Source organism: Ascaphus truei, unplaced genomic scaffold (assembly GCF_040206685.1).
Source record: "Ascaphus truei isolate aAscTru1 unplaced genomic scaffold, aAscTru1.hap1 HAP1_SCAFFOLD_578, whole genome shotgun sequence".
Lineage (NCBI taxonomy): Eukaryota > Metazoa > Chordata > Amphibia > Anura > Ascaphidae > Ascaphus > Ascaphus truei.
The window spans coordinates 7,702-34,581 of record NW_027456910.1 but is presented as its reverse complement, the minus strand read 5'-3'; the positions used below and the strand labels follow the sequence as shown (position 1 = coordinate 34,581).

At 43.4% G+C, this 26,880-nt stretch overlaps 1 long non-coding RNA gene across 2 annotated transcripts in view; it reads left to right on the top strand.

Annotated features, from left to right (window-relative positions):
* The window catches only part of LOC142485385 (uncharacterized), a 49,958-nt gene extending 23,310 nt beyond the window's left edge, over window positions 1-26,648 (top strand). Inside the window, exons 1-8 of one of the 2 annotated variants that reach the window (XR_012798435.1) lie at window positions 11,592-11,695; window positions 12,716-12,811; window positions 14,253-14,364; window positions 17,991-18,110; window positions 19,097-19,194; window positions 20,759-20,869; window positions 24,182-24,291; window positions 25,663-26,646. This is a non-coding gene — a long non-coding RNA (uncharacterized LOC142485385). Of the gene's footprint in view, window positions 1-11,591; window positions 11,696-12,715; window positions 12,812-14,252; window positions 14,365-17,990; window positions 18,111-19,096; window positions 19,195-20,758; window positions 20,870-24,181; window positions 24,292-25,662 lie in introns of those variants that run through there. The other variant, XR_012798434.1, reaches the window with a different exon arrangement.
* The last annotated feature ends 232 nt before the right edge of the window (window positions 26,649-26,880 follow it).

Here is a 26,880-nt window from a genome sequence, read left to right as displayed (position 1 = left end):
GGTGTTACTGATTCAGTACATCATATGCACAGTGTGGTTATGATATGATGGATTGATTTAATGAACCCACCAACCAATGATGACATCTGCATCATCTTCTGTAAAGTGCAGCTACAGCATGATATTATCAGCATTTGGTGCGGTATAATCAGAGGTATCTATGTGCTTTTGTGCCTGTTTTAAGTCCTCCAGCTTAACGCCCCTACACCTCCCACTACACAGGCATACTTACTTATGCATACACTGACATCTGGCATACCTACACACACCCCAGGGCCACTTCCTTCCCCTGATGTCAGGGAGAGGATGGGCATGCAGAGTGCAGTAAGTCTCCACGTTACTCTGGCCAACAGTCTTGGCCTACCTCCAGCATCTGTCACCCACAACATCTGTTCCCTCCTTGTAAAGTGCTGAACTATCTCACCTGGGTCAGTGCTATAGCTGATCACAGTGCCCGATCAGGATGTCACTGTGACAGGCAGCAGTGCAGATTGACCGGTCAATCAATGCAGTGCCGCAACATATGCACTAAATGAGATTTCCGTGCCCCCAGTCAGGTTACTCCCTGGGCAGTGACCCTGCTCACACCCTCCCCTAGTTCCACCTCTGATCACAATTATCTCTCTTGGAGAGTGTAGCAAATTGGAGTTGGGGGAATCTCACCTCTGCCATGCATGGTCACAATCTGGGCACAGGACCCAAATAGTGGGCAATGTGGCACTTCTTACAGTAGAGAATAAGTAACTTTATTCTTTACTTGTGTATTAAGGACCTTATTTGCATTAAATTCAGTCCACATGGGACCAAGACTTTCTGGCTTACTGAACAAAGTGGAATTGTTTCGTAGAGGGTGGAGAATTGTATTTTATCTGAAATTACCCCCTCTGCACAAAATACAAACAATTATACCCATACAAGTACCTTGTGGAAGTTGTTGCCCTCTATCTTCCTGTGGTCTCTCCCTGTTTCTCACCGTGCCTCCTCCCATTTCCTTGCACCTCTGCGTCTCCGCATATATCCCTATACTCAGAGCCGGCTCCGGTCAGTGACATGGGATGCCCAAATATGAGCATACCCATATATGGGCATCCATGCCACTGACCGGAGCCCGCTCTGTTGCGGATATGGAGAGAGACTGGGAGATTTACATCCCCTTATAATTCATATGGTGCATAGTACCGGCACGTATTGTTTTACCGGTACTGTGTACCTTCCTACTTTCACACTGGTACAGTATATGCTGCAGTGGGACTGAGAGGGATATATTGGTAACACATAGTCATTGTTGGGGGAATTCAATCCATTTTGAAAATAGTAATGAAATGTTTTTTACTTTTCTTTTTTTTCAGTAATGAAGAATGAAACATTTCTGTTAAAATTGAATTGGAGGTGAACTGGATTCATCATCAACTCTGCACCAGTGTGAATTGATGTTCTTTAATGTTCTGATAAGGTACATGCAACATCTCTTCCTCAACCCCTGCACCACTCTCTGCCTCTTGCCTCTCTCTCTCCACCTCCCTGCTAAGCGTATTAACCCATCTAATGTAATCCACATTCCATGTCTCACTTTACTCTTCACTTCTCACGTGCCCTCTGGAATGACTGCTCTCTGACTAACAAGGTCTATTTGTACATGACCTCTTCTGCTCTCATCCACCACCTCTCATTCCCCTCACCCCTTTCCTACTCGATACCTCAGCTTAATTGAACTCTCTCCTCTGACATCTACCCTTATCTCTAACCTCTCCTCACTTTCTGCTTAAACTAACTATCTTGTTAACTTTTACAATGCTATCATCTCCTCCTCCTCCCTCCTCCTCCTCCCTCCTCCATCATATATATGCCCCTTCTAGGCTCTGACACACTCATCCCTCTAAGGCCATGATTATCATGGGCACATGCTTGGTCATCCACAGTGTGTGCGAGCGATGCAGAGCCGCCTCGGACCTCAGTGCAGGGATTGCTGCATACCCCCAGCATCTGTCACCCACAAACAATACACACACTAATACTCCCCACAATACACACTATAATACCTCCTCAATACTAATCTCCCCAATAATATTATAGCTCCAAACACAATATACACAACACCCTTACACAAGATACACAATCTAGTACTCTCCTCTGCACCTCTACACACAATATAATACTCCCACACACACAATATACACACTACCCTCCTACCCCCATAAAATACAACCAATAATACACACACACTTTGTGGATGTTGGGACCAGCTACCGGCATGCACCAGTGAAAGAGAGAGGCCCGCAGAAGCTCGGAAGAACTCCCTCCATCCGTGCCTTCCTCCGTTTCACATCTTCTCCCTGTCTCTCTCCCTCCCTTTCCTTGCATCTCCCTGCGTCTTTACGTATACCCAGTCAGTGACGGCTCTGGTCACGTGATGCCTTAATATGGGCTTATCCATATATGTTCATCCACGTCACTAATGTGATGCCCGCACTGTTGCGGAGCTGGTACTTACGACGGGCACTTATTGTTTTATCAGTACTGCGTACCTGACTCTACCGGCCTACTTTCAACACTAGTACAATATGTGCTTCACTACGAGTGAGTGGGGAATATTGGCATCACACAGTCACTGTTGAATATGCCATTCAATCCATTTTGAAAATAGTAATGCAATGTGGTTTTGTTTTGTTTGCTTTTTGCAGTAATGAAGAATGGAAAAGTTATATTAAAATTAAATTGGAGGGGGACTAGATTCAGCATTTCATCATGAACTCTGCACTTGTGAGAATTTAACTTCTTGAATACCCTGACAGGTACACGCAACATTAAGACTATAATCTGCTGTGCAAGCTTTCGTGCTATACCTCCCCCTCAGGTTTTGATTTATACATTTGCTCCCTCAATTCATGTCCTCTAATATTTGAAAGCTCTCTCCTAGCATTTTCTCTTTACCACAGAACGTCATCCCAATGTAACCTCTCTCTTGTTCTTTCTGCTTGCTGTTTCCTCACTCCTCTGTTAAACTTTTCTAATTTCTCTAACTTCCACACTCCTGCTTTTATCCACATGTTCTCCTCTTTCCTTCCCCTACCTTTGCATGTGTCTACACACTGCACCATTTGTACAGACCTCTATTGCAGCTATTCCCCCTCTTTTGGCGCCTCCTCTCTCTGCGCCCCCTCTCTCTGCGCCTATCTGTCTCATTCTCTCTACGTCCCTCTCTCTCTACATAGAGCTATCTCTGTCTCTCTCTACACCTATCTCTGTGTCTCCTTCTATGTTTGCTGATGTGTGGGATATCTCTTATAATCTTGAACCTGCTCATATACACATCGGGCCTCCCTGCCTCTGCCTCCCTGCTAAGAGTGTTAACCTATCTAATGTAATCCACATTCCTTTCCTTACTTTTCTCTTCCCTTCTCCTATGCCATCTGGAATGTCCGTTCTCTGACTAACAAGGCTCTAGTTGTACATGACCTCTTCTGCTCTCATCATTCACAATCAGTCATTCCCCTCACCCCATCTTACCTGTCCCACTGATTTTCCACTGCTTAATTAAACTCTCCTCTGACATCTACTCTAACCTCTCTCTCTCTTTCCGCTTAAACTAACAATCTTATTAACTCTTACAATGCTATCCTCCTATCTATATGCCCCCTCTAGGCTCTGACACACTTGTCCCTCTAGCCCACACCCTTGGCTAAATTCCCAAACATGTTCATCACACTTCCACTCGCTGTTCTTAATGCCTATGAAGGAAATCACACAATTGATATTTGATTTTTCTACAGTAAAAATGTCTCCAGTCCTGTATAAAGCTGCTCTCTGGGGCCAAACCACACTACTTTTTTTTCCACATTCATCAACACACAAATTTAATTTACGCTGTCTTTTTTCCCCTGTATTTGACTCCCTCCACTAACCTTCTTCTCACACTTGCCATCCTTCCTTCACTTCTCCTCAAGCATTTGACTACTTCAGAGGCAAGGTGGATGCCACCCACAAGGAGATTCCTTCTGTCCCTTCCCCCTTCTCTCCTTCTACCTAATTCTCCTTCTGCGTTTGACTCCTTTTCTTCTCTTACAGAGCTGGAAGCTAATCATCTTCTCTTCTCCCTCTACCACATGCCCTCTAGATCGTATCCCCTCACACCTTACTGCATCTCTTAGTCCCCACTCTCACCCACATCTTCAATTCCTCCCTATTCTCTGGCTCTTTACCCTCTTACTTTAAGCCTGTAGTGGTCACCCTTTTCTCAGAAACAACCTACACCCTATGTGCCTTACTAACTACCGCCCTGTATCCCTCCTGCTGTTTGTCTCCTAATTGCTAGAATGTCAACATTCTTAAATCACATTCCCTCCTGGATCCTTTACAACCTGCCTTTCGTACAGCTCGTTCTACAGACTGTGCTTAAAGCAAATTCCCAAGGTCACTTTTCCCTACTAATCCTACTTGATCTATCTGCTGCGTTTGATGCTCTCAATCACTCTCCTCCTTCATATTCTAAACTCTCTCTTGGTATCCGTAACACAGTTCTATCCTGGTTTTCATCATAACTTTCCTGTCACACATTCTCCATCTCTGTTGCTAACATGTCTTCGTCTTCTATTGATCTGTCTGTGGGTATACATCAGGGCTCTGTTCTGAGATCTCTCTTTCTCTCTACATACTATCATTTGGTGACCTCATCAACTCTTTGTGACAATCCTATAAATAACAAATACAAATATCAGGTCATGGGAATAAGTGATTTGGACATAAAAGTAACATTTCGGAAGTGTGGACAACTAATACATCTTGTAGATTGCCTTTACAGTGTGATGTCATTGATTCAGTAGATTGTGTGCAGACCAGGACTGCAGTACAGTGTCACTCACATGGATGACTTGCGTGGTAGAAGCTCAAGAACAAGGATGTCAAACTCCAGTCCTCGAGGGCAGCAAACAGGCCAGGTTTTCAGGATATCCCTACTGAAAACCTGGCCTGTTTGGGACCCTCGAGGACTGGAGTTTGACATGCATGCTCTAGAAGGAGCACAGCTGTGGGTGGGAGGTGGATTTGCTTTGCATCAAATGGTTTGGAGCAAGGTTTATTGTATGTATTATCATAATAACAATGCAATGCTTAACTTTTATTTCAGGAGGGATGACTGCAGAACAGAAGTGAATATTGAAGCCATGTGTTCCTTTTCTTGCAAAAGAGAAAATTTGAAGGACAGTTGAAGAGAAGGAAAATTACTACACAGAGACAGATAAGCAATGTGTATATTTCTCATTTACCATTTAGTATTTGTCGTTTTATTGACTCCACACAATCCGGCTGCTACGGGTTTCACATTGAATATTTTCATCTCTACTCTACCCCTTCCTGTGATCTGAACCATGCAAGTTTTCGTTGATTCAATACATCATGAGTAGAGGGTGGCTACAGTATGAAGTAAAGACCCAAGGACCACATCTACTACCATTCATAACAAGAACATGTGCAGTAGCGCACAGCTGCAGTTCTATGTGATTGTTATGAAAGGTTGAGGTGGTTCAATTCTATGAATCTGGAGTGGGATGGATCCTGTTTGCATCATATGGTTTCATCTAGGCCAGTAGATTATATAACTCTCAGTACAGGTTACACATGGCATCAGTATTAGTGATTTAAAGAGGAGGAAAGCTTCAATGTGGAGAACAAAGCCAAGTAATGTTGAAGTTACTCCTTTTACCATTTACTTGGTCAGTCTGTACTGTCTACTCTCCACACAGCTGCTAAGGATCTTCCATTTTAAATACTTTCACCTCCTATTCTGCACTGCTTTGCTGCCCATTATTCAGAGATGCGTTCCAGTCATGTTTACCACTCTGAATCTCTCTGCAGTCATTGGTTCAGCACATCATGGGTAGAGCATGGCTACAGATACAGCAAGCTATTATTATTTTACCGGCTGATCACCCATAATATTGCATTAAAACATAGAATATCACTTAATTTCCAAAAGATTCAGTGATGCTGATAATGCAGAATCTCACAACATTTCCCATCATAATGCCATAATGCACAAGTGGGAGAAATAATCCTTGCTATATCTGTACATTGTGTGACGTATTACCTCAATGACCAATGAGAGCAAGTACATCTTCTGTATAGAGCGGCTGTGTTATGATGCAGTTATTGATCATCATTGACATAATCACAAGAATCTTATGCAAAGGGAAATTGTCCGCAGCGAAGTGAGATTTCAGCCCCCAAACGTCTGTAATATTAATGCAATGTCTTACTTTTGTTGCAGTGAACACTGAAGAGACGGATCTACTACAACACTGTACAGGATGAGCATATGCTACAAGCAGCAAAATGATCTTGCAGTTGACAGTATGTTGTTCTGGTAATGTGCACAATTATTATTTATGGGCTACACACCACAGTGCTGGACATATTCTGTTAACTTCAACTCTACTCCTAACATGGAGATGTCTTCCTGGTGTTACTGATTCAGTACATCATATGCACAGTGTGGTTATGATATGATGGATTGATTTAATGAACCCACCAACCAATGATGACATCTGCATCATCTTCTGTAAAGTGCAGCTACAGCATGATATTATCAGCATTTGGTGCGGTATAATCAGAGGTATCTATGTGCTTTTGTGCCTGTTTTAAGTCCTCCAGCTTAACGCCCCTACACCTCCCACTACACAGGCATACTTACTTATGCATACACTGACATCTGGCATACCTACACACACCCCAGGGCCACTTCCTTCCCCTGATGTCAGGGAGAGGATGGGCATGCAGAGTGCAGTAAGTCTCCACGTTACTCTGGCCAACAGTCTTGGCCTACCTCCAGCATCTGTCACCCACAACATCTGTTCCCTCCTTGTAAAGTGCTGAACTATCTCACCTGGGTCAGTGCTATAGCTGATCACAGTGCCCGATCAGGATGTCACTGTGACAGGCAGCAGTGCAGATTGACCGGTCAATCAATGCAGTGCCGCAACATATGCACTAAATGAGATTTCCGTGCCCCCAGTCAGGTTACTCCCTGGGCAGTGACCCTGCTCACACCCTCCCCTAGTTCCACCTCTGATCACAATTATCTCTCTTGGAGAGTGTAGCAAATTGGAGTTGGGGGAATCTCACCTCTGCCATGCATGGTCACAATCTGGGCACAGGACCCAAATAGTGGGCAATGTGGCACTTCTTACAGTAGAGAATAAGTAACTTTATTCTTTACTTGTGTATTAAGGACCTTATTTGCATTAAATTCAGTCCACATGGGACCAAGACTTTCTGGCTTACTGAACAAAGTGGAATTGTTTCGTAGAGGGTGGAGAATTGTATTTTATCTGAAATTACCCCCTCTGCACAAAATACAAACAATTATACCCATACAAGTACCTTGTGGAAGTTGTTGCCCTCTATCTTCCTGTGGTCTCTCCCTGTTTCTCACCGTGCCTCCTCCCATTTCCTTGCACCTCTGCGTCTCCGCATATATCCCTATACTCAGAGCCGGCTCCGGTCAGTGACATGGGATGCCCAAATATGAGCATACCCATATATGGGCATCCATGCCACTGACCGGAGCCCGCTCTGTTGCGGATATGGAGAGAGACTGGGAGATTTACATCCCCTTATAATTCATATGGTGCATAGTACCGGCACGTATTGTTTTACCGGTACTGTGTACCTTCCTACTTTCACACTGGTACAGTATATGCTGCAGTGGGACTGAGAGGGATATATTGGTAACACATAGTCATTGTTGGGGGAATTCAATCCATTTTGAAAATAGTAATGAAATGTTTTTTACTTTTCTTTTTTTTCAGTAATGAAGAATGAAACATTTCTGTTAAAATTGAATTGGAGGTGAACTGGATTCATCATCAACTCTGCACCAGTGTGAATTGATGTTCTTTAATGTTCTGATAAGGTACATGCAACATCTCTTCCTCAACCCCTGCACCACTCTCTGCCTCTTGCCTCTCTCTCTCCACCTCCCTGCTAAGCGTATTAACCCATCTAATGTAATCCACATTCCATGTCTCACTTTACTCTTCACTTCTCACGTGCCCTCTGGAATGACTGCTCTCTGACTAACAAGGTCTATTTGTACATGACCTCTTCTGCTCTCATCCACCACCTCTCATTCCCCTCACCCCTTTCCTACTCGATACCTCAGCTTAATTGAACTCTCTCCTCTGACATCTACCCTTATCTCTAACCTCTCCTCACTTTCTGCTTAAACTAACTATCTTGTTAACTTTTACAATGCTATCATCTCCTCCTCCTCCCTCCTCCTCCTCCCTCCTCCATCATATATATGCCCCTTCTAGGCTCTGACACACTCATCCCTCTAAGGCCATGATTATCATGGGCACATGCTTGGTCATCCACAGTGTGTGCGAGCGATGCAGAGCCGCCTCGGACCTCAGTGCAGGGATTGCTGCATACCCCCAGCATCTGTCACCCACAAACAATACACACACTAATACTCCCCACAATACACACTATAATACCTCCTCAATACTAATCTCCCCAATAATATTATAGCTCCAAACACAATATACACAACACCCTTACACAAGATACACAATCTAGTACTCTCCTCTGCACCTCTACACACAATATAATACTCCCACACACACAATATACACACTACCCTCCTACCCCCATAAAATACAACCAATAATACACACACACTTTGTGGATGTTGGGACCAGCTCCCGGCATGCACCAGTGAAAGAGAGAGGCCCGCAGAAGCTCGGAAGAACTCCCTCCATCCGTGCCTTCCTCCGTTTCACATCTTCTCCCTGTCTCTCTCCCTCCCTTTCCTTGCATCTCCCTGCGTCTTTACGTATACCCAGTCAGTGACGGCTCTGGTCACGTGATGCCTTAATATGGGCTTATCCATATATGTTCATCCACGTCACTAATGTGATGCCCGCACTGTTGCGGAGCTGGTACTTACGACGGGCACTTATTGTTTTATCAATACTGCGTACCTGACTCTACCGGCCTACTTTCAACACTAGTACAATATGTGCTTCACTACGAGTGAGTGGGGAATATTGGCATCACACAGTCACTGTTGAATATGCCATTCAATCCATTTTGAAAATAGTAATGCAATGTGGTTTTGTTTTGTTTGCTTTTTGCAGTAATGAAGAATGGAAAAGTTATATTAAAATTAAATTGGAGGGGGACTAGATTCAGCATTTCATCATGAACTCTGCACTTGTGAGAATTTAACTTCTTGAATACCCTGACAGGTACACGCAACATTAAGACTATAATCTGCTGTGCAAGCTTTCGTGCTATACCTCCCCCTCAGGTTTTGATTTATACATTTGCTCCCTCAATTCATGTCCTCTAATATTTGAAAGCTCTCTCCTAGCATTTTCTCTTTACCACAGAACGTCATCCCAATGTAACCTCTCTCTTGTTCTTTCTGCTTGCTGTTTCCTCACTCCTCTGTTAAACTTTTCTAATTTCTCTAACTTCCACACTCCTGCTTTTATCCACATGTTCTCCTCTTTCCTTCCCCTACCTTTGCATGTGTCTACACACTGCACCATTTGTACAGACCTCTATTGCAGCTATTCCCCCTCTTTTGGCGCCTCCTCTCTCTGCGCCCCCTCTCTCTGCGCCTATCTGTCTCATTCTCTCTACGTCCCTCTCTCTCTACATAGAGCTATCTCTGTCTCTCTCTACACCTATCTCTGTGTCTCCTTCTATGTTTGCTGATGTGTGGGATATCTCTTATAATCTTGAACCTGCTCATATACACATCGGGCCTCCCTGCCTCTGCCTCCCTGCTAAGAGTGTTAACCTATCTAATGTAATCCACATTCCTTTCCTTACTTTTCTCTTCCCTTCTCCTATGCCATCTGGAATGTCCGTTCTCTGACTAACAAGGCTCTAGTTGTACATGACCTCTTCTGCTCTCATCATTCACAATCAGTCATTCCCCTCACCCCATCTTACCTGTCCCACTGATTTTCCACTGCTTAATTAAACTCTCCTCTGACATCTACTCTAACCTCTCTCTCTCTTTCCGCTTAAACTAACAATCTTATTAACTCTTACAATGCTATCCTCCTATCTATATGCCCCCTCTAGGCTCTGACACACTTGTCCCTCTAGCCCACACCCTTGGCTAAATTCCCAAACATGTTCATCACACTTCCACTCGCTGTTCTTAATGCCTATGAAGGAAATCACACAATTGATATTTGATTTTTCTACAGTAAAAATGTCTCCAGTCCTGTATAAAGCTGCTCTCTGGGGCCAAACCACACTACTTTTTTTTCCACATTCATCAACACACAAATTTAATTTACGCTGTCTTTTTTCCCCTGTATTTGACTCCCTCCACTAACCTTCTTCTCACACTTGCCATCCTTCCTTCACTTCTCCTCAAGCATTTGACTACTTCAGAGGCAAGGTGGATGCCACCCACAAGGAGATTCCTTCTGTCCCTTCCCCCTTCTCTCCTTCTACCTAATTCTCCTTCTGCGTTTGACTCCTTTTCTTCTCTTACAGAGCTGGAAGCTAATCATCTTCTCTTCTCCCTCTACCACATGCCCTCTAGATCGTATCCCCTCACACCTTACTGCATCTCTTAGTCCCCACTCTCACCCACATCTTCAATTCCTCCCTATTCTCTGGCTCTTTACCCTCTTACTTTAAGCCTGTAGTGGTCACCCTTTTCTCAGAAACAACCTACACCCTATGTGCCTTACTAACTACCGCCCTGTATCCCTCCTGCTGTTTGTCTCCTAATTGCTAGAATGTCAACATTCTTAAATCACATTCCCTCCTGGATCCTTTACAACCTGCCTTTCGTACAGCTCGTTCTACAGACTGTGCTTAAAGCAAATTCCCAAGGTCACTTTTCCCTACTAATCCTACTTGATCTATCTGCTGCGTTTGATGCTCTCAATCACTCTCCTCCTTCATATTCTAAACTCTCTCTTGGTATCCGTAACACAGTTCTATCCTGGTTTTCATCATAACTTTCCTGTCACACATTCTCCATCTCTGTTGCTAACATGTCTTCGTCTTCTATTGATCTGTCTGTGGGTATACATCAGGGCTCTGTTCTGAGATCTCTCTTTCTCTCTACATACTATCATTTGGTGACCTCATCAACTCTTTGTGACAATCCTATAAATAACAAATACAAATATCAGGTCATGGGAATAAGTGATTTGGACATAAAAGTAACATTTCGGAAGTGTGGACAACTAATACATCTTGTAGATTGCCTTTACAGTGTGATGTCATTGATTCAGTAGATTGTGTGCAGACCAGGACTGCAGTACAGTGTCACTCACATGGATGACTTGCGTGGTAGAAGCTCAAGAACAAGGATGTCAAACTCCAGTCCTCGAGGGCAGCAAACAGGCCAGGTTTTCAGGATATCCCTACTGAAAACCTGGCCTGTTTGGGACCCTCGAGGACTGGAGTTTGACATGCATGCTCTAGAAGGAGCACAGCTGTGGGTGGGAGGTGGATTTGCTTTGCATCAAATGGTTTGGAGCAAGGTTTATTGTATGTATTATCATAATAACAATGCAATGCTTAACTTTTATTTCAGGAGGGATGACTGCAGAACAGAAGTGAATATTGAAGCCATGTGTTCCTTTTCTTGCAAAAGAGAAAATTTGAAGGACAGTTGAAGAGAAGGAAAATTACTACACAGAGACAGATAAGCAATGTGTATATTTCTCATTTACCATTTAGTATTTGTCGTTTTATTGACTCCACACAATCCGGCTGCTACGGGTTTCACATTGAATATTTTCATCTCTACTCTACCCCTTCCTGTGATCTGAACCATGCAAGTTTTCGTTGATTCAATACATCATGAGTAGAGGGTGGCTACAGTATGAAGTAAAGACCCAAGGACCACATCTACTACCATTCATAACAAGAACATGTGCAGTAGCGCACAGCTGCAGTTCTATGTGATTGTTATGAAAGGTTGAGGTGGTTCAATTCTATGAATCTGGAGTGGGATGGATCCTGTTTGCATCATATGGTTTCATCTAGGCCAGTAGATTATATAACTCTCAGTACAGGTTACACATGGCATCAGTATTAGTGATTTAAAGAGGAGGAAAGCTTCAATGTGGAGAACAAAGCCAAGTAATGTTGAAGTTACTCCTTTTACCATTTACTTGGTCAGTCTGTACTGTCTACTCTCCACACAGCTGCTAAGGATCTTCCATTTTAAATACTTTCACCTCCTATTCTGCACTGCTTTGCTGCCCATTATTCAGAGATGCGTTCCAGTCATGTTTACCACTCTGAATCTCTCTGCAGTCATTGGTTCAGCACATCATGGGTAGAGCATGGCTACAGATACAGCAAGCTATTATTATTTTACCGGCTGATCACCCATAATATTGCATTAAAACATAGAATATCACTTAATTTCCAAAAGATTCAGTGATGCTGATAATGCAGAATCTCACAACATTTCCCATCATAATGCCATAATGCACAAGTGGGAGAAATAATCCTTGCTATATCTGTACATTGTGTGACGTATTACCTCAATGACCAATGAGAGCAAGTACATCTTCTGTATAGAGCGGCTGTGTTATGATGCAGTTATTGATCATCATTGACATAATCACAAGAATCTTATGCAAAGGGAAATTGTCCGCAGCGAAGTGAGATTTCAGCCCCCAAACGTCTGTAATATTAATGCAATGTCTTACTTTTGTTGCAGTGAACACTGAAGAGACGGATCTACTACAACACTGTACAGGATGAGCATATGCTACAAGCAGCAAAATGATCTTGCAGTTGACAGTATGTTGTTCTGGTAATGTGCACAATTATTATTTATGGGCTACACACCACAGTGCTGGACATATTCTGTTAACTTCAACTCTACTCCTAACATGGAGATGTCTTCCTGGTGTTACTGATTCAGTACATCATATGCACAGTGTGGTTATGATATGATGGATTGATTTAATGAACCCACCAACCAATGATGACATCTGCATCATCTTCTGTAAAGTGCAGCTACAGCATGATATTATCAGCATTTGGTGCGGTATAATCAGAGGTATCTATGTGCTTTTGTGCCTGTTTTAAGTCCTCCAGCTTAACGCCCCTACACCTCCCACTACACAGGCATACTTACTTATGCATACACTGACATCTGGCATACCTACACACACCCCAGGGCCACTTCCTTCCCCTGATGTCAGGGAGAGGATGGGCATGCAGAGTGCAGTAAGTCTCCACGTTACTCTGGCCAACAGTCTTGGCCTACCTCCAGCATCTGTCACCCACAACATCTGTTCCCTCCTTGTAAAGTGCTGAACTATCTCACCTGGGTCAGTGCTATAGCTGATCACAGTGCCCGATCAGGATGTCACTGTGACAGGCAGCAGTGCAGATTGACCGGTCAATCAATGCAGTGCCGCAACATATGCACTAAATGAGATTTCCGTGCCCCCAGTCAGGTTACTCCCTGGGCAGTGACCCTGCTCACACCCTCCCCTAGTTCCACCTCTGATCACAATTATCTCTCTTGGAGAGTGTAGCAAATTGGAGTTGGGGGAATCTCACCTCTGCCATGCATGGTCACAATCTGGGCACAGGACCCAAATAGTGGGCAATGTGGCACTTCTTACAGTAGAGAATAAGTAACTTTATTCTTTACTTGTGTATTAAGGACCTTATTTGCATTAAATTCAGTCCACATGGGACCAAGACTTTCTGGCTTACTGAACAAAGTGGAATTGTTTCGTAGAGGGTGGAGAATTGTATTTTATCTGAAATTACCCCCTCTGCACAAAATACAAACAATTATACCCATACAAGTACCTTGTGGAAGTTGTTGCCCTCTATCTTCCTGTGGTCTCTCCCTGTTTCTCACCGTGCCTCCTCCCATTTCCTTGCACCTCTGCGTCTCCGCATATATCCCTATACTCAGAGCCGGCTCCGGTCAGTGACATGGGATGCCCAAATATGAGCATACCCATATATGGGCATCCATGCCACTGACCGGAGCCCGCTCTGTTGCGGATATGGAGAGAGACTGGGAGATTTACATCCCCTTATAATTCATATGGTGCATAGTACCGGCACGTATTGTTTTACCGGTACTGTGTACCTTCTTACTTTCACACTGGTACAGTATGTGCTGCAGTGGGACTGAGAGGGATATATTGGTAACACATAGTCATTGGTGGGGGAATTCAATCCATTTTGAAAATAGTAATGCATTGTTTTTTACTTTTTTTTTGCAGTAATGAAGAATGAAAAAGTTCTGTTAAAATTGAATTGGACGTGAACTGGATTCAGCATTTCATCATCAACTCTGCACCAGTGTGAATTGACGTTCTTTAATGTTCTGACAAGGTACATGCAACATCTCTTCCTCTACCCCTACACCACCCTCTGCCTCTTGCCTCTCTCTCCACCTCCCTGCTAAGCGTATTAACCCATCTAATGTAATCCACATTCCTTGTCTCACTTTACTCTTCCCTTCTCACGTGCCCTCTGGAATGTCTGCTCTACGACTAACATGGTCTATTTGTACATGACCTCTTCTGCTCTCATCATCCACCACTTCTCATTCCCCTCACCCCTGTCCTACTCGATACCTCAGCTTAATTGAACTCTCTCCTCTGACATCTACCCTTATCTCTAACCTCTCCTCACTTTCTGCTTAAACTAACTATCTTGTTAACTCTTACAATGCTATCATCTCCTCCTCCCTCCTCCTCCATCATCTATATGCCCCTTCTAGGCTCTGACACACTCATCCCTCTAAGGCCGTGATTATCATGGGCACACGCTTGGTCGTCCACAGTGCGTGCGAGCGATGCAGGGCCTCCCCGTCGCCTCGGACCTCAGTGCGGGGATTGCTGGAGCGACAGGCATGCGCTAACTTTGCCTTCTGTTGTGTGCTTACTATAGACGCAGCCTAAACCATGCATTGGTTTAATTCACAAGCACGCTCTCATCACACTTCATCACATCACACTGCTGCTCTTAACACCTATGGAGGAAATCTCACAGTCTGATTTTCTACACTAAACCTTTGTCCTGTTCTGTAAAACTCTGCTCCTTTTTTTAAGGTCAAACACTACTTTTTCCTCACTCATCAACACTCCAATTTCATTCACACTGTCTTCTATGTATTTGAGTCCCACCACTGACTTTCTCCTCCCACTTAACATCCATCCTTTATTTCTCCTCAAGCCTTTGCTCACTTGAGGCAAGGTGGATGCCATCCACAAGTAGATTCGTTCTCTCCCTTCCCCCTCTCTCTTTTTCTATCTAGATCTCATTGCACTCTTGACTCCTTTTCTCCTGTCACAAAGCTGGAACCTGATCTTCTCTTCTCCCTCTACCACATGCCCTCTCAATCCTATATTCTCACTCTCACCCACATCTTCAATTCCTCCATATCCTTTGGCTCTTTCAACTCTTCCTTTTAAGCATGCAGTGGTCACCCCTATTCTCAAAAATAACCTTGACCTTGTGTGAATTTCTAACTATCGCCCTGTATCCGTCCTACCATTTGCCTCCTAATTGCTAGAACGTCTTGTGATCTCCCGTTTGATCAACATTCTTAAATCACATGCTCCTCTGGGCCCTTCACAATCTGCCTTTCCCAATGTAACCAATTATGTACATAAAGAAAATTCCCAAGGTCCATTTTACTTACTAATCCTGCTTGATCTCTCTTCTGCTTTTGATACTGTCAATCACTCTTCTCATTCATATTCTAAACTCTTTCTTCGTATCCGCAGCAAACTTATATCCTGGTTTTCATCATACTTCTCCATCACACATTCTCCATCTCTGTTGCTAACGTGTCTTTGTCTCCTGTTGTTTTGTCTGTTGGTATACCTCAGGACTCTGTTCTGGGACCTCTCTCACTACATACTATCACTAGTTGACCTTATCAACTATTTTGGCCCTTGATATCATCTCTATGCAGATGATACACACACCTATCCACCCTACCGTCACTCCTGCCATTTAGTTCCTAGTTTCGGGTCGCCTCCTGGCTATATCCTCCATGGATGACACTCTTCTGCCTTAAACCTAATGTCTAAAACTGAGCTCCTCATATTTCCCCCTAAATCTGGCCTAATATCACCTTTCTCCATCGCAGTAAACAGTACTACCATCATCCTGTCATGAAAGCACATTGCCTAGGAGTAACATTTGACTCTTCCCTTTCCATCTTCATTCACGACACTGGCTAAAGTTTGTCGATTCTTTCTCTGTAATATTTCCAAGATTTGCCCTTTTCTCTGTCAATCTACTGCTAAAACGCCAATGCATGCCCTTATCGTATGGGTTAACATACTGCTAACAGGGCTCCCTGCTTCACAACTTTCTCATTTGCAATCTATCCAAAACTCTGCTGCTTGAATAATTTCCCTTTCTCCCACAACAGTATCTGCTCATCTCCTCCTCCTCCTTAAATCCCTCTCCTTGCTTCCCATCAAGTTTCAGATCACCTACAAAGTTCTCCTCCTTACCTTTTTGTTAAGGTTCTCTATTAGTGGTGTACCGAGTACCCGGCGTTACCCGACACATTTCCAGCTACCCGGACATTACTCGAAACCGGCCACTGAGAAGTGGACTTGGCCGGGTAATACCCGGCGTCGGGTAATGTCAGGGCAGCTGGAAATAATCTTTTATACTTACCTTTCCTAAGACATCTAGGATCAGCAGCAGCAGTCCTCTGATGTTGGCAGCATCAGAGGTGTCTTCACCTGGCGGGGGGAGCTGCAGGAATCACTTCCACAGCACCGAAGCAGGTAAGCTGTGTCTGTGAGCCTGCAGCTCCCCCGCCGGCTGAAGACACCACAGATGCTGCCACCGTCACAGGACTGCTGCTGATCCTAGATGTCACCGCCACCCGGAAGGTAAGTGCCAAACCGTGTACCCGACCGGGTAGAACCTTTCATTTTGGCCGGGTACCCGTTACCCATTTTTTTATAGTTGAGGACCCAGTCCAACACTATTCTCTATTCATCTGCTCCTTCCTACATATCATCTTTGGTCTCGTTATGCCCTTCCTCGTCTCCTAAGCTCTACTAATAACTGTCTCCATTATACTTCTTACACCTCTACTGCGCACTCGCTCTCTTGCCTGAAACCCTTTCCCATCAATTTACCTGTGAAACTCACACACACTCAGTATATGCCAACATACCCTCTTCCACCCACATTTAAGATCAACCTTAAAATTCACAACTTAAATGAAGCATTTCAATAGCTTTTACTCGTTGCTACTGTCACTCATTCAGTCACTAACTATTGTTCCCAAGAAGTGCTTTATACTACAAGTACCCACCATTAAGGACAAGCATTGTCATCTACTGCACTTGTTCCCCCACCTGTTGTCTCTCTGTAAGTCTCCTTACATTTCTCTTAGATTGTAAACTACCCAGGACAGGGATTTACTTTCCTATTGTCTGTTTTTGTTTGTTGAACTTATTGTATAATAATTTCCTGTACTTTTTGGTCTCTCTTGTAAAGCGCTGAGTACACAATGGGTGGTATATAAATAGAGATATATGCAGAGTCTAGAGACAAGGCACACGTGTATAGGTAGCTACAGTTTATCCGGGACCGTATGCATCCTTGAAGTGCCTGTCCCAGTTATTTTCTATTGATTGCAATGTAGGAGTGTCTGTCCTGTCTTATTTTTTTTATTATTATTATCATTATTATTATTATATATACAAAGATATATACAAAGATTGTTTCCTGTCGTTAGCATGACATTGTGTGACACAGTGTGATGTCATTGATTCAGTAGATTGTGTGCAGACCGGGACTGCAGTACAGTTTCACTGACATGAATAACTTGTGTGGTAGAAGCTCTAGAAGGAGCACAGCTGTGGGAGGGAGGTGGATTTGCTTTGTATCACATGGTTTGGAGCAAGGTTCATTGTATGTATCGTCAATAATAATTATAATAATAATAATGCAATGCTTAACTTTTTTATTTCAAGAGGAAAGACTGCAGAACAGAAGTGAATATTGAAGCCATGTGTTCATTTTCTTGCAAAATAGAAAATTGAAGGACAGTTGAAGAGGAGGAAAATGACTACACAGAGACAGATAAGCAATGTGTATATTTCTCATTTAGTATTTGTCGTTTTATTGACTCCAAAAAATCCGGCTGCTAAGGGTTTCGCATTGGACATATTCACCTCTACTCCACCCCTTCCTGTGATCTGTACCATGCAGATTTTTGTTGATTCAATACATCATGAATAGAGTGTGGCTACAGTATGAAGTACTGACCCAAGGACCACATCTACTACCATTCATAACAAGAACATGTGCAGTAGCGCACTGCTGCAGTTCTATGTTATTGCTATGAAAGGTTGAGGTGGTGCAATCATATGAATCTTGAGTGGGAGGGATCCTGTTTGCATCATTTAATTTGATCTAGGCCAGTAGAGTATATAACTCTCAGTACAGGTTACATATGGCATCAGTATTAGTGATTTAAAGAACAGAAAAACAGGAGTGGAGAACAAAACCAAGTAATGTTGAAGTTACTACTTTTTACTATTTACTTGGTCAGTCTGTACTGTCTACTCCCCACACAGCTGCTAAGGGTTTCCATTTGAGATACATTCACCTTCTACTCTGCACTACTGTGCTACCCTCTATTCAGAGATGAGTTCAAGTCATGTTTACCACTCTAAATCGCTCTGCAGTCATTGATTCAGCACATCATGGGTAGAGCATGGCTATAGATACAGCAAGCTTTATTTTACCCTAATATTGCATTAAAAAATAGAATATCACTCAGTTTCCTACAGATTTACTGATGCTGATAATGCAGAATCTCACCCTCCCATCATAATACACCAGAGGAAGAAATAATCCTTGCTATATATGTACATTGTGTGACATATTGCCTCCATGACCATTGATGGCAAATACATATTCTGTATAGAGCAGCTGTGTTATGATGTAGTTGTTATTGATCATCATTGAGATATAATCACAAGAATCTTATGCAAAGGGAAACTGTCATTAGCATAGTGGGATTTCAGCCCCCAAACTTCTGTAATATTAATGCAATGTCTTACTTTTATTGCAGTGAACACCGAAGAGACGGATCTACTACAACACTGCACAGGACAAGAGTATACACTACAAGCAGCAAAATGATCATGCAGTTGACAATATGTTGTTCTGGTAATGTGCACAATTATTATGTATGGGCTCCACACCACAGTGCTGGACATATTTTGTTAACTTCAACACTACCCCTACCATGGAGATGTCTTCCTGTGATTGGTGTTACTGATTCAGTACATCATATGCACAGTGTGGCTATTATATGATGGATTGATTTAATGAACCCACCAAACACTGATGACATCTGTATCATCTTCTGTAAAGTGCATCTACAGCAGGATATTATCAGCATTTGGGGTGATATAATCAGAGGCATCTATGTGCTTTTGTGCTGGGTAAAGTCCTCCAGCTGAACCGCCCCCCGCCCCCCACCCCCCTACACCTCCTGCCACACAGGCAAACTTACTTACACACACAGCACACTTACTTATGCACACTGACACTTGGCATACCTACACACACACACCCCACAGCCACTGGCATGCATGCAGAGTCCTGGGCATGCAGGATGGGCATGCAGAGTACAGAATATCTCCACCTTGCTCTGGCCCGTACTCTTGGCCTACCCCCAGCATCTGTCACCCACAACCTCTGTTCCCTCCCTGTAAATTGCTGCACTAACACACCTTGGTCAGCGCTGCAACCGATCACAGCACCGGATCATGTCACTGTGATAGGAAGCAGTGCTAATTGACCGGTCAATCAATGCCACGTGGCAACATACGCACCAAAAGAGATTTCCATGCCCCCTGACAGGCTACTCCCTGGGCAGTGACCCTGCTCATCTTCCACCTCTGATCACAATATTCTCTCTTGGAGAGTGTAGCAAATTGGAGTTGGGGGAATTTCACCTCTGCAGTGCATGTAGAGTCCTGTATGCAGAGTACAGAAAGTCTCCACCTTAGTCTGGCCCGTACTCTTGGCCTACCCACAGCATCTGTCACCCACAAATAATACATACACTAATACTCCCCACAATACACACTTTAATACCTCCTCAATAATAATCTCCCCAATAATATTATAGTCTTAAACACAATATACACAATACCCCCTAACACAAGATACCCAATCTAACACTCTCCTCTGCACCTCAACATAATATACACACTATAATACCCTACACACAATATAATACTCCCACACACACACACAATATACACACTATCCTCCTACCACCATAAAACACAACCAATAATACACACACACTTTGTGGATGTTGGGACCAGCTCCTTGCATGCACCAGTGAAAGAGAGAGGCCTGCCATCCGTGCCTCCCTCCGTTTCCCATCTTCTCCCTGTCTCCCTCCCTTTCTTTGCATCTCCCTGCATCTTTGCGTATACCCAGTCAGTGACGGCTCCGGTCACGTGATGCCTTAATATGGGCTTATCCATATATCTGTTGCAGAGATGGAGAGAGACCTGGAGATTTTACATTTCCTTATAATTCATATTGGTACTTAGTACGGGCACTTATTGTTTTATCAGTACTGGGTACCTGACCGTACTGGCCTACGAGTGAGAAGGCAATATTGGCATCACACAGTTACTGTTGAATATGTCATTCAATCCATTTTGAAAATAGTAATGCAATGTGGTTTTGTTTTGTTTGCTTTTTGCAGTAATGAAGAATGAAAAAGTTATATTAAAATTAAATTGGAGGGGAACTGGATTCAGCATTTCTTCATGAACTCTGCACTTGTGAGCATTGACCTTCTTGAGTGCCCTGACAGGTACACGCAACTTTAAGACTATAATCTTCATCAACTGCTGTGCAAGCTTTCGTGCTATACCTCCCCCTCCGGTTTTGATTTATACATTTGCTCTCTCAATTCATGTCCTCTAATATCTGGAGGCTCTCTCCTAGCATTTCTCTCTACCACAGCACGTCATCCCAATGTAACCTCTCTCTTGTTCTTTCTGTTTACTGTTTCCTCACTCCTCTGTAAAACTTTTCTAATTTCTCTAACTTCCACACTCCTGCTTTTATCCACATGTTCTATACACTTTCCTTCCCCTACCTTTGCATGTGTCTACACAAAGCACCATTTGTACAGACCTCTATTGCAGCTATTTCTGCACTGCTCAATGAAATGCACTCCTGCACATCCTATTCTCTTCCACCTTCCCTCATTCTCTACGCCCCCCTCTCAAAGCCCCCTCTCTCTATGTCTCCTCTCTCTACGCCTATCTGTCTCATTCTCTTGACGCCCTTCTCTCTCTACATATCCCTATCTCTGTCTCTCTCTACACCTATCTCTGTGTATCCTTCTATGCTCGCTGATGTTGGGGGATATCTCTTATAATCTTGGACCGGCTCATATACACATCAGGCCTCCCTACTAAGAGTGTTAACCTATCTAATGTAATCCACATTCCTTTCCTTACTTTTCTCTTCCCTTCTCCTGTGCCCTCTGGAATGTCCACTCTTACTAACAAGGCTCTAGTTGTACATAACCTCTTCTGCTCTCATCAGTCACAATCAGTCATTCCCCTCACCGCATCTTACCTGTCCCACTGATTTGCCTCTGCTTAATTAAACTCTCCTCTGACATCTACTCTAACCTCTCTTCTCTCTTCTCTCTCTTTCTTTCTGCTTAAACTAACAATCTTATTAACTCTTACAATGCTATCCTCCTATCTATATGCCCCCTATAGGCTCTGACACACTCATCCCTCTAACCCACACCTTTGGCTAAATTCCCAAACACACTCATCACACTTCCACTCGCTGTTCTTAATACCTACGGAGGAAATCTCACACTTTGTTTGATTTTTCTACAGTAAAAATGTCTCCTGTCCTGTATAAAGCTGCTCTCTAGGGCTAAATACACTACTTTTTTCCACACTCATCAACACTCAAATTTAATTTACGCTGTTTTTTTTCTCTGTATTTGACTCCCTCCACTGACCTTCTCCTCCCACTTGCCATCCTTCCTTCACTTCTCCTCAAGCATTTGACTACTTCAGAGGCAAGGTGGATGCCACCCAAAAGGAGATTCCTTCTGTCCCTTCCCCCTTCTCTCCTTCTACCCAAATCTCCTTCTGCACTTGACTCCTTTTCTTCTCTTACAGAGCTGGAAGCTAATCATCTTCTATTCTCCCTCTACCACATGCCCTCTAGATCGTATCCCCTCACACCTTACTGCATCTCTTAGTCCCCACTCTCACCCACATCTTCAATTTCTCCCTATTCTCTGGATTTTTGCCCTCTTACTTTAAGCCTGTAGCGGTCACCCTTTTGTCAGAAACAAACTACACCATATGTGCCTTACTAACTACCGCTCTGTATCCCTCATGCTGTTTGCCTTCTAATTGCTAGTGTCAACATTCTTAAATCACATGCCCTCCTGGATCCTTTACAACCTGCCTTTCGTACAGCACGTTCTACAGACTGTGCTTAAAGCTAATTCCCAAGGTTTTTCCCTACTAATCCTACTTGATCTATCGGCTGCGTTTGATGCTCTCAATCACTCTCCTCCTTCATATTCTAAACTCTCTCTTGGTATCAGTAACAAAGTTCTATCCTGGTTTTCATCATAACTTTCCTGTCACACATTCTCCATCTCTGTTGCTAACATGTCTTCGTCTTCTATTGATCTGTCTGTGGGTATACATCAGGGCTCTGTTCTGAGATCTCTCTTTCTCTCTACATACTATCATTTGGTGACTTCATCAATGCTTTTGGCCTTAGATATAATCTCTATGCGGATGATACACACACAAATCTATCCACCCCTGTTCTCACTCCTGCAATCCAGTCCCTACTCTTGGGTTGTCTCCTGGCTATATGCTCATGGATGGCACTCCACTGCCTTAAACTTAATGTCTAACACTGGGCTCATATTATCCCCTTTCTCCATCACAGTAAACAGTACTACCATCTATCTTGTCATCAAACATGTTGCATAGGAGTAACATTTGGCTCTTCAATTCCATCTCCATTCACATGCACGGCTATGGGTAAAATGTGTTGCCTCTTTCTCTGTAATATTGCCAAGATCTTCCCTTTCCCCTCTCAACCTACTGCTAAAACTCCAATGTATACTGTTATCCTATAGGTTATTTTAACATACTACTAACAGGCCTCCATGCTTCACAACTTTCTCCTATGCAAAACTCTGCTGCTTGAATTATCTCACTTTCTCCCACAACAGTCTCTGCTCATCTCCTTAAATCCCTGTCCTGGCATCCCATCAAGTTTTTGTATCACCTACAAAGTTCTCCTCCTTACCTTTTTGTTAAGGCTCTCCATTAATCTGCTCCTTCTTGCATATCATCTTTGATCTCTCGTTATGCCCTTGCTTGTCTCTTGCACTATAACCATAACTGTCTCCTGTAAACTTCTTTCACCTCTACTGTTCTCTCACTTGCCTGAAACCATTTTCCATCACTGCACCGTACATGTGAAACTTCCTCACACTCAGTATATGCCAACATAACCTCTTCCACCCACATGTAAGACCAATCTTAAAATTCACGACTTAAATCAAGCATTTAAAAAACTTTGACTCGTGGCTACTGTCCCACACCCACAGTCACTGCTAACAACTATTGTTCCCAAGATGTGCTTTCTACTAATTGTACCCACCATTAAGGACAAGCATTGTCATCTACTGCACTTCTTCCCCCAACTGCTGCCTCTCTTTAAGTCTTCTAACATTTCTATTAGATTGTAAAGTTCCCAGGGCAAGGATTTACTTTCCTATAATCTGTTTTTATTTGTCGCACTTATTTTTTAATTATTTTTCCCCTCTCCCCTAATGATATACATATAGGTTTTCCTGTCATTTGCATGACAGAGTTATTATGGTTAACTATTGCATCATGTAGACTGCCTTTTCAGTGTGATGTAATTGATTCAGTACTTTGTGTGCAGACTGTGACTGCAGTACAGTGTCACGAACATTAATGACTTGTGTGGTAGAAGCTCTAGAAGGAACACAGCTATGGGAGGGAGGTGGATTTACTTTGGATCACATGGTTTGGCGCAAGGTTCATTATATGTATGATCATAACCATGCAATGCTTAACTTTTATTTCAGGAGGGAAGAACAGTGAATATTGAAGCCATGTGTTTCTTTTCTGTCAGAAGAGAAATTTTGAAAGACAGTTGAAGAGGAGGAAAATGACTACACAGAGACAGATAAGCAATGTGTATATTTCTCATTTAGTATTTGTCGTTTTGTTGACTCCACACAATCCAGCTGCTAAGGGTTTCGCATTGGACATATTCCCCTCTACTCTACCCTTCCTGTGATCTGTACCATGCAGGTTTTTGTTGATTCAATACATCATGAGTAGAGTGTGGCTGCTGTATGAAGTATTGACCCAAGGACCACATCTACTACCATTCATAACAAGAACATGTGCAGTAGCGCACTGCTGTAGTTCTATGTGTTTTATTAAAGGTTGAAGTGGTGCAATCATATGAATCTGGAGTGGGATGAATCCTGTTTGCATCATATGGTTTCATCTAGGCCAGTAGAGTATATCTCTCAGTACAGGTTACACATGGCATCAGTAGTAGTGATTTAAAGAACAGAAAAAACAAGAGAAACTTCAATGTTGATAACAAAGCCAAGTAATGTTGAAGATACTCCTTTAACTATTTATTTGATCAGTCTGTACTGTCTACTCCCCACACAGCTACTAAGTCTTCCATTTGAGATACATTCACCTCCTACTCTGCACTGCTGTTCTGTCCTCTATTCAGAGATGAGTTCCAGTCATGTTTACCACTCTGAATCACTCTGCAGTCATTGATTCAGCACATCATGGGTAGAGCATGGCTACAGATACAGTAAGCTTTATTTTACCGGCTGATCATCCATAATATTGCATTAAAACATAGAATATTACTCAGTTTCCAAAAGATTCAGTGATGCTAATAATGCAGAATCTTACAACACATCCCATCATAATGCACCAGAGGAAGAAATAATCCTTGCTACACTACCGACACGTTTTATTGAAGCACGGCTAGCACCGCAAGCCGGGGGATGCCCCGGCGTGCTAGCCGCACTCCCTCAGCGTGCCGCGCATCACCGATGCACGGTCACGCGTCATCGGGTGCCTGCGCCCCCTGCACGCGCGTCCAGGGCTCCCCGAGGGAGCACTGGTGTCCCGCGATGTGGGGGACAGCGGCAGGGGGTTCCGGGGGACCCGACGGACCCGGCAGCGGAAGGGAGAAAGCCCCGATCGGAGGGCGCTCCTCCGCTGCTTCGGCGTGCGCCCGGCACCCTCCGGCGCGCGCCAGGTTACTGCTGCGGCCAAGAACGGGCAAATGCTCGAATAAACTCGGCCGCAGCAGTATATCTGTACATTGTGTGACGTTTGGCCTCCATGACCATTGATAGCAAATACATATTTTGTATTGAGCGGCTGTGTTATGATGTAGTTGTTATTGATCATCATTGAGATATAATCACAAGAATCTTATGCAAAGGGAAAATGTCTGCAGCATAGTGGGATTTCAGCTCCCAAACTTCTGTAATATTAATGCAATGTCTTACTTTTATTGCAGTGAACACTGAAGAGACGGATCTACGACAACACTGCACAGGACAAGAGCAAACACTACAAGCAGCAAAATGATCTTGCAGTTGCAAGTATGTTCTGTAATGTGCACAATTATTATTTATGGGCTACACACCACAGTGCTGGACATATTCTGTTAACTTCTACCCCTACCATGGAGATGTCTTCCTGTGATTGATTCAGTACATCATATGCACAGTGTGGCTATGATATGATGGATGGATTTAATGAACCCACCACCCACTGACATCTGCATCATCTTCTGTAAAGTGCAGCAGGATATTATCAGCATTTGGGGTGGTATAATCTGGGGCATCTATGTGCTTTTGTGCCTGGATAAGTTCCTCCAGCTGAACCACCCCCCTATACCTGCCACACAGGCATACTTACAGAGCACACTTACTTATGCACACTGACACTTGGAATACACACACACACACACACACACACAGACACTGTCATGCATGCAGTGTCCTGTATGCAGAGTACAGAAAGTCTCCACCTTACTCTGGCCCGTACTCATGGCCTATCCCCAGCATCTGTCATCCACAACCTCTGTTCCCTCCCTGTAAAGTGCTGCACTAACACACCTGGGTCAGCGCTGCAGCTGATCACAGTGCCGGATCATGATGTCAATGGGATAGGCAGCAGAGCTGATTGACAAGTCAATCAATGCAGCTCCGCAATATATGCACCAAAAGAGATTTCTGTACCCCCTGTCAGGCTACTCCCTGGGCAGCGACCCTTCTCACCCCTCTCATTCCACCTCTGATCACAATAATCTCTCTTGGAGTGTGTAGCAAATTGGAGTTGGGGGAATCTCACCTCTGTAGTGCATGGTCACAATCTGGGCACTGTACCCAAATATTGGGCAATGTGGCACGTCTTACAGTAGAGAATAGAATAAGTAACTATATTCTTTACTTGTGTATTAAGGAACTTATTTGCAATAAAAATTCAGTCCACCTGGGACCAAGACTTTCTGGTTTTCTGAACAAAGTGGAATTGTTTTCCTATAATTTTATATTCTCTGAAATGTAACATCACAATAAAGTACTCCTATTTTTTTCCTTTGTGCTTTTTTATGGACTATTCCTTTATGTATTTCACTTAATGGGACTAATTACCTTACGATTAGATTTCACTTGTATTTTCTTGGGTTACTCTTTGGAATTTCTCTCTGTGTTCATTTATACTATCTTAT